Raw genomic sequence first — 7309 nt, forward strand, 5'->3', positions numbered from 1 at the left:
AACAGATGCTGTGTAAGAGTATATTTTGAACATGTATTGTTTTTGTTTGGGTTTTTTTTTTGTTTTGTTTTTTTTACATCTAATGCATGAAAGGTGAAAGTTAGGGAAGCCCATTTACTTTCATTCTTTTTTCCCCCTTTTTATTGGGTTGGGTAGTGGGCAGTGAAGTAGCAGACAGGAAACAAGGGGAGAGAGACGGTTACAACGAGCTGCAAAGGTCCCTGGCTTCTAATCAAACCAGGGATGGAAAAAAATGATGAAAGTTAAGAATGAATATATATATATATTCATTCTTAACTTTTCATCATTTTTGTGTGTATATATATATGTGTGTATATATATATATGTATATATATATATATATATATATATGTATATATATATATATATATATGTATATATATATATATATATATGTATATATACACATACACATATGGACAAAGGCAATATTTTGACTTTTACAAATCCATTTGTATGGACTTACATATCTTTTTTTTTCCTACCCTGTGACCTCAGGGGAGCTCTGTAGACTTTCAAAATCCACATTCTGAAATACAGCAACATTTAGAATTATAAAGTCAAACCTTTGTGACACTAAATCATCATCTTGAGATTTTATTACTTACTTATAATTTTGAATCCGATCAATCTTTTGACTTATGGTCATCATTTTGAAATATTTTGTCAAATTCAGAGATGGGTAAAATTTGAACTAATTTGGAATTATGTGATTTGTCAAAATTGTGACTGATCTTGGAATAATCACTCATAGGTTTAAGTTAAAGTCCAAGTTGTGACTTCATGACTAATAATTTTGACTCATAATTGTGAATCATTAGGTCAAACGTTTGTCTTGGTGTCATCATTTTTATCACTGCTATCACAATTTTGGTGGTTATGGTGAATATTTGTATTTTTTGTCATTTTGAACATTTCATGTGCATGCTTGTCAGTGATGGTGTTCAGCTGCTGTTATATGACTGTACTTTGAATGAAATCTGAGCTGTTGCCAGTTCTGACTGCTGTACACATGCTGTTACTGTAATATGAGGTGGACTCTGCTGTGTATGAGTTTCAATGTGGGTCTGTCTTCATTTGCACTAATGTCATCAGATACCATCAACGTGATGAACGTGCAATATTATATTTTTTTATCTTGTTCTTCTTTGACTATCATGTTTTTATTTGTTCATCTGGTGTGTTGGAGTGATCACACAGTAATGATCCTCAGAGGAGGTCACAGTCCTTGAGAATCTGTTATATATGAAGTTGAAGAGACTTCTCCTAGTCGTGGGTCACAGCTGGTTGAAATGTCCTGCTGTCAGTGAGATCTGTGCTCAGATGGACTGTTGGTGGTCTGATCTTTGTCAGTCCTGCTGCTGTGTATGCTGCTGTAGAAACAAAGGTTTCAGAGTGGGCCATGTTTCAGTGTGGAGGGCCAAAGCGAGCAGTGCCAATGTTTTTTTTTATATTCAAGTCATTTCAGAGCGGGTAACATGCCTGTTTCAGTGACTGTGATTGCTGTCAGCTGCTTTTGAAAGCTCTGTCAGACTTTCATAATCAGACTTACACCAGTGTAAAGTGAACCAAATGAATGTTTTTCTGTTGTTGTTTTTATTTTAACAGAAAATGCTCGTGCATGTTTTGAAGTTGCAATTTTTTTTTAATGTTACCTTCTAATGTTACCAAGTGTGTTGAAAACCAGGAATGCTCCAGTTGAGATCGTTTGAGTCATGACTGATGTTTGTAATACATTTTTGATCTGATCTTGAAGCTGAGTTTCATTTTACTGTAAAAAGAATACCAAAAACCGTCTGTCTTCCATTCACATCTGTACACATTGACTTTGTTCAGCTAATGGATTTTCTAATGTAAGACAGCAGTCAGGTGCACACATATTCATTGACTATTGAGATCACTTTATGCAGTGCTCTGGTAGCTGAATAGTTTACGCACATGCCACATCACTGCAATGTACCTGGTTCAGATACATCCAGTGATCCATCTCTATCTTTCCTCTTGTTTTCATGTGGATGTTGAGAATGATAGCCTAACACTGCATTTATTACATTATTAGATTCAATTGGCTTCTCTCAAAATGTGAATGAGCCAACTCACTGTTACAACCACACCCTCGACCTTGTTCTGACATATGGTATTGAAGTTGAACATTTAATAGTTTTCCCTCATAATCCTTCTTTATCAGACCATTATCTAATACGTCTTAAATTTCTATTAATGGACTATACGCTATTAGACAAACATGTTCTTACTAGATGTCTGTCTGATGGTGCTGTCACTAAATTTAAAGAAATAATTCCATCAATGTTGAGCTCAATGCCATGTATCAATACAACAGAGATGACTTATTCTGATTTCAGTTCCCCCCAGATTGACTGTATTGTTGATAGTGCTGCAGACTTACTGAGAACAACTCTGGACTCCATCGCTCCTTTAAAAAAGAAGGTAATTAAACAACAGAAAACAGCTCCTTGGTATAATTCCCAAACTAGACAATTAAAGTAAACTTCACGAAAACTAGAAAGAATATGGCGTTCCACTAAAACAGAAGAATTTCACTTAACCTGGCAATACTTAAAACATATAAGAAGGCCCTCTGTAACACCAGAGCTGCCTACTACTCATCACTAATAGAGGAGAATAAAAATAGTCCAAAGAGTCATAACACTACTGATCCATTTATTCCTATAACTCTCAGTAGTGATGACTTCATTAGTTTCTTTAATGATAAAATCTTAACTATTAGGGACAAAATTAATCACCTCCTGCCCTCAATAAGCACTGATTCATCCTTTAACATAGGAAACTTAGAAACTGCTGTTAAACCTGATATTTATTTAGACTGTTTTTCTCTAGTCGACCTTATAGAACTAACCTCAATGATCACTTCTTCTAAACCATCAAGCTGTCTCTTAGACCCGATTCCAACTAGGCTGCTTAAGGAAGTCTTTCCCTCTGTTAGCACTTCCTTATTAGATATGATCAATCTGTTTTTAGTGACAGGATATGTACCACAGTCCTTTAAAGTAGCTGTCATTAAACCACTTCTTAAGAAGCCTACTCTTGATTCAGAGGTTCTAGCCAACTATAGGCCCATATCTAACCTCCCCTTTCTCTCTAAGATCCTCGAGAAAGCAGTTGCTAATCAGCTGTGTAACTTTCTAAATAATAATAGCTTATTTGAGGATTTTCAGTCTGGATTTAGAGCTCATCATAGTACAGAAACTGCACTGGTAAAAGTTACAAATGACCTCTTAACTTCATCAGACAATGGACTTCTCTCTGTCCTCGTCCTGTTAGATCTTAGTGCTGCCTTCGATACTATTGATCATCAAATCCTGTTAAAGAGACTTGAACATTTAATTGATATCAAAGGAACAGCATTAAACTGGTTTAAATCATATTTATCAGATAGATTTCAGTTTGTAAATGTTAATGATAAATCCTCCATGCAAACAAAAGTTAGACATGGTGTTCCTCAGGGTTCAGTGCTTGGACCAATACTATTCTCCTTATATATGCTTCCTTTAGGAAATATTATTCAAAAACACTCAATTAATGTTAATTGTTATGCAGACGATACTATCTACTATCTATACGATATCTATCAATAAAGCCTAATGAAATCAACCAGTTAACTAAACTACAAACATGTATTAAGGACATAAAGGCCTGGATGACCTGCAACTTCCTGCTACTTAATTCATAAAAAGTTGGCCCTAAACACCTCAGAAACACATTATCTAATGACCTAACTACTCTGGATGGCATTACTTTGGCCTCCAGCACTAACCCTAACCCCCCAAAAGCCCACCCCCGCGCCACACACACACACACACACACACACACACACACTAGAGTTGGATGTCTTGAGACCGGTCTCGGTCTTGTCACAGTCTCGACCGTCTTTGGTCTTGGTAGTGTCTTGGTCTTGGTTTAGGCGGTCTTGACTACAAGTCTAACACACACACACAGTGTTGGGGAAGCTACTTTGCAAGCATAGCTTGTAAAACTACATGTAGTTCAGCCTGACAGTAGTTTGAACAAACTACCATTTCTACTCCTGGAGAAATGTAGTTTGTAAAACTACAGCTAAAAAAAGAAGCTTTAGCAACTACTGATACTCATTATACTCAACATGTGATGGATATGAAACTAAATATAATAGACTACAAAAAATTCACATGCCAGCAGAAATATGCCTCTCAACTCAGTTTGATTTTTTTAAAGAAAAAAAGCTGGTCAACATACTGTACGTTCACCATAGACATGCTGGGTAATCTATAGACATGTTGGGTAATCTATAGACATGTTAGGTAATCTATAGACATGTTGGGTAATCTATAGACATGTTGGGTAATCTATAGATATGTTGGGTAATCTATAGATATGTTGGGTAATCTATAGACATGTTGTGTAATATATAGACATGTTGGGTAATCTATAGACATGTTAGGTAATCTATAGACATGTTGGGTAATCTATAGACATGTTGGGTAATCTATAGACATGTTGGGTACTCTATAGACATGTTGGGTAATCTATAGACATGTTGGGTAATCTATAGACATGTTGGGTAATCTATAGACATGTTGGGTAATATAAAGAGAAAATTAAAATCCTACCCCAATACCCACATGTAAATCAGAAATGTAAATCAGTCAACAAAAAATGTAATAAAAAACCCAAAGAGGCAGACATATTCTAGATCGGTGTGTCTTGAACAACGTTGGCATGTCATGACATGATTCATGCATTTTTTCAAAGAGAGTTCTGGAACACAATAATGGTAAAATAACATTTATATTACATAGGTCTTTTTTTTATAAAAAATATTTCATGTTATTGGCCAAAATTGTAGTTTGTAAATTGAGTTAAACTACAAAAAATGACCCAAACAGTAGTTGAAATACTTGACGCAGCACAACATATGAATGTAGTTTAACTACCTGCAAGTTACAACAAATTGTAGTTAAGCTATGTAGTTCAACTACATGTAGTTTAAGTCTAACCAACACTGCACGCACACACACACACACACACCTGTTTATTTGTATAGTCTTCCGTACTCATCTGTTGTTAGTTATAGTAGTAGAACTATTATAACTATTCATTGATTAACTTGTTAATTAATAGTTTGTTAATACATTGTTTTAGCTTTAAAGAGAAGCATTTTGTGATCATTGTGTATATGTTATTGTGGCTCATCCTACTACTATAATTGGAGAGCAGGATGTTTGTCGTTCCGTCCGTCTGTGCGTTCACCTTTTCTCCAACCCCCTACATCTCCTCCGAGGTTCAGGGAGCCAGCCATTGCATATATTTCACATTTCATTTCATGTCAACTTCAATTTCTATTTTAATGTTAAATAAATAGTCTGCAGTTATACTTTTTATTTTGGACCCAGGAGCCACAGCAACCTGGGACTATTTGTTCAGCCTGTGACGTAAATGCGTAGAGACGCCGTACGTAAGGGGCATGAAGGACGGGATGAAAAGAGATAAGACAATGGCTGTGTCTCAATTCAGGGGATGCATCCTTCGAAGGACACGGCCTCGCGATGCATCAACCGTTGTGAAATGGGACGGTCTAGCCTTCGAAGCATTTCCTGGTTGCGTCACCAGCTGTTCCCGCCCATAAGACGAGAAAGACACACAAAGAAGAATAACGCAGACAGAAGAAAACACACATAAGAATAAGACAAACAGAAGAAAGAACAGGTGGTGGTGGTTAGAGATGTTACATATTTTATTATTTTTTAGTTATTATAGTATCATATAATTTCATTATTATAACAAATATTTCAAATACTACTCATGTTATTTAAAAAAAAAAAGAAAAGAAAAGGAAACGGATATTTATCATTGCCACCCAGTGGATGATGCGTAAAGCAACACTGCTTGACCCAAGATACCGAGGGGACCACATGAAGCCACCTGAGCTAAGTGATATAAAAGCAGAAATGGTAGCGGAGATGACGGCGGCAGTAGAAGCAACACGCACAAGTCCGACACCCGGAGCTGCACAAGTGAGAGAGGAAGAGGAATCCGGTGCTGGCACCGTGCCCAAGAAGAAGAAACGCTCGCTTGGCAGCCTTCTTGGGAAAAGATCAGCTACAGCAGCCACTCTCACACCAGATCAGAAAGCCACAGCAGAGATGACAATGTACCTGCAGGAAATGGCTATTGATGGAGAAGAAAACCCTCTAACTTGGTGGAAAACTAACCAGGGACGTTTTCCGCTCGTGGCCAGGCTCCATCTGAACGTGTGTTCAGCATAGCTGGTAGTGTTGCTACCCCACTCCACAGTCTGTTAAAGCCAGAAAAGGTGAACATGTTGGTGTTTCTGGCCTTTGACCTTTAAATTTGTTTGATTTCCTGACACTGTCGTTTTGCATTTGCACTTTTGTACAGCAAAATGTCTAGTTTATCCAGGGCAGGCCCATGGAAATAGTTTTTAACTCTGTTCCTTATTATTGGTTTAAGATAATTGCATAATTCGTTTTGAATTTCTTTTGCACAGCAAATTTTTTAGTGTTTAATTAATTATTAATTTAAATAATTTAGAATTTTATTGTTTTTAGTATAATTTGTTTCGTTCGTTTAAAGGTAGGGTATGTAATGTTGTAAAGCTAGCAAGAGAGCTAGCAAGATTTGAAAATATCACCTCCTACTGCCTCCTCTAAGTTCCAACCCGCTGCTCCCCCTCCCATCAGTGAGTCCGTCTAAGCCACGCCCACCAACTCTGTAGTTCTGCAGAGAAGTGTGCTGATTTTTTCCGGCAACAGCGACAGGTGAAGACTGCACACGCGAAGTAGGCAGGGAGAGAGGGGGGCGGGTCTAGACATGAAGGCACCTGATTGGTTTTGCTTTTCGGTGCGAAGAGCATGGATTGGTCAGAGTTTTATCAGTCCTGTGGTTGTCACAGAGGTCTGATTTTTTCCGTTCCTTTTTCTAAAGTCATAATGTATTGATACCTCTGATAATAGAAGGACCATTTCACCCAGTATAACAAAAAGTGCTTCTGAACAGGATTACCAACCCTACCTTTAAGACCTTGCTTAAGATAATTTTATATAATTCGCTTTGCGCCAACCCTAGTGGACACAGGAGACCAGACCCCAAACACCCTGAATACCAGCCCAGATGATGTCCCACTGACCACAGAAGACACCAGGGTATTTATTGTGGCTCCCATCCAGCCCAGCAGCACTGCCAGGGACTCCTGATCAGCCTATTACATTATTATTATTTTTTATTAATTTGTTATTATTTATTAATTTAT

General features: G+C 37.2%; 1 long non-coding RNA gene across 1 annotated transcript; it reads right to left on the reverse strand.

Moving 5' to 3' along the window:
- Positions 1-36: 36 nt before the first annotated feature.
- Positions 37-1851, reverse strand: LOC133991765 (uncharacterized). The gene is made up of 2 exons (XR_009927018.1): positions 427-1851; positions 37-292 (listed from the first exon to the last, which is right to left on the reverse strand). It is a non-coding gene; the product is annotated as an uncharacterized LOC133991765 (long non-coding RNA).
- Between the last annotated feature and the right edge of the window lie 5458 nt (positions 1852-7309).

Source organism: Scomber scombrus, chromosome 12 (genome assembly GCF_963691925.1).
Source record: "Scomber scombrus chromosome 12, fScoSco1.1, whole genome shotgun sequence".
NCBI lineage: Eukaryota > Metazoa > Chordata > Actinopteri > Scombriformes > Scombridae > Scomber > Scomber scombrus.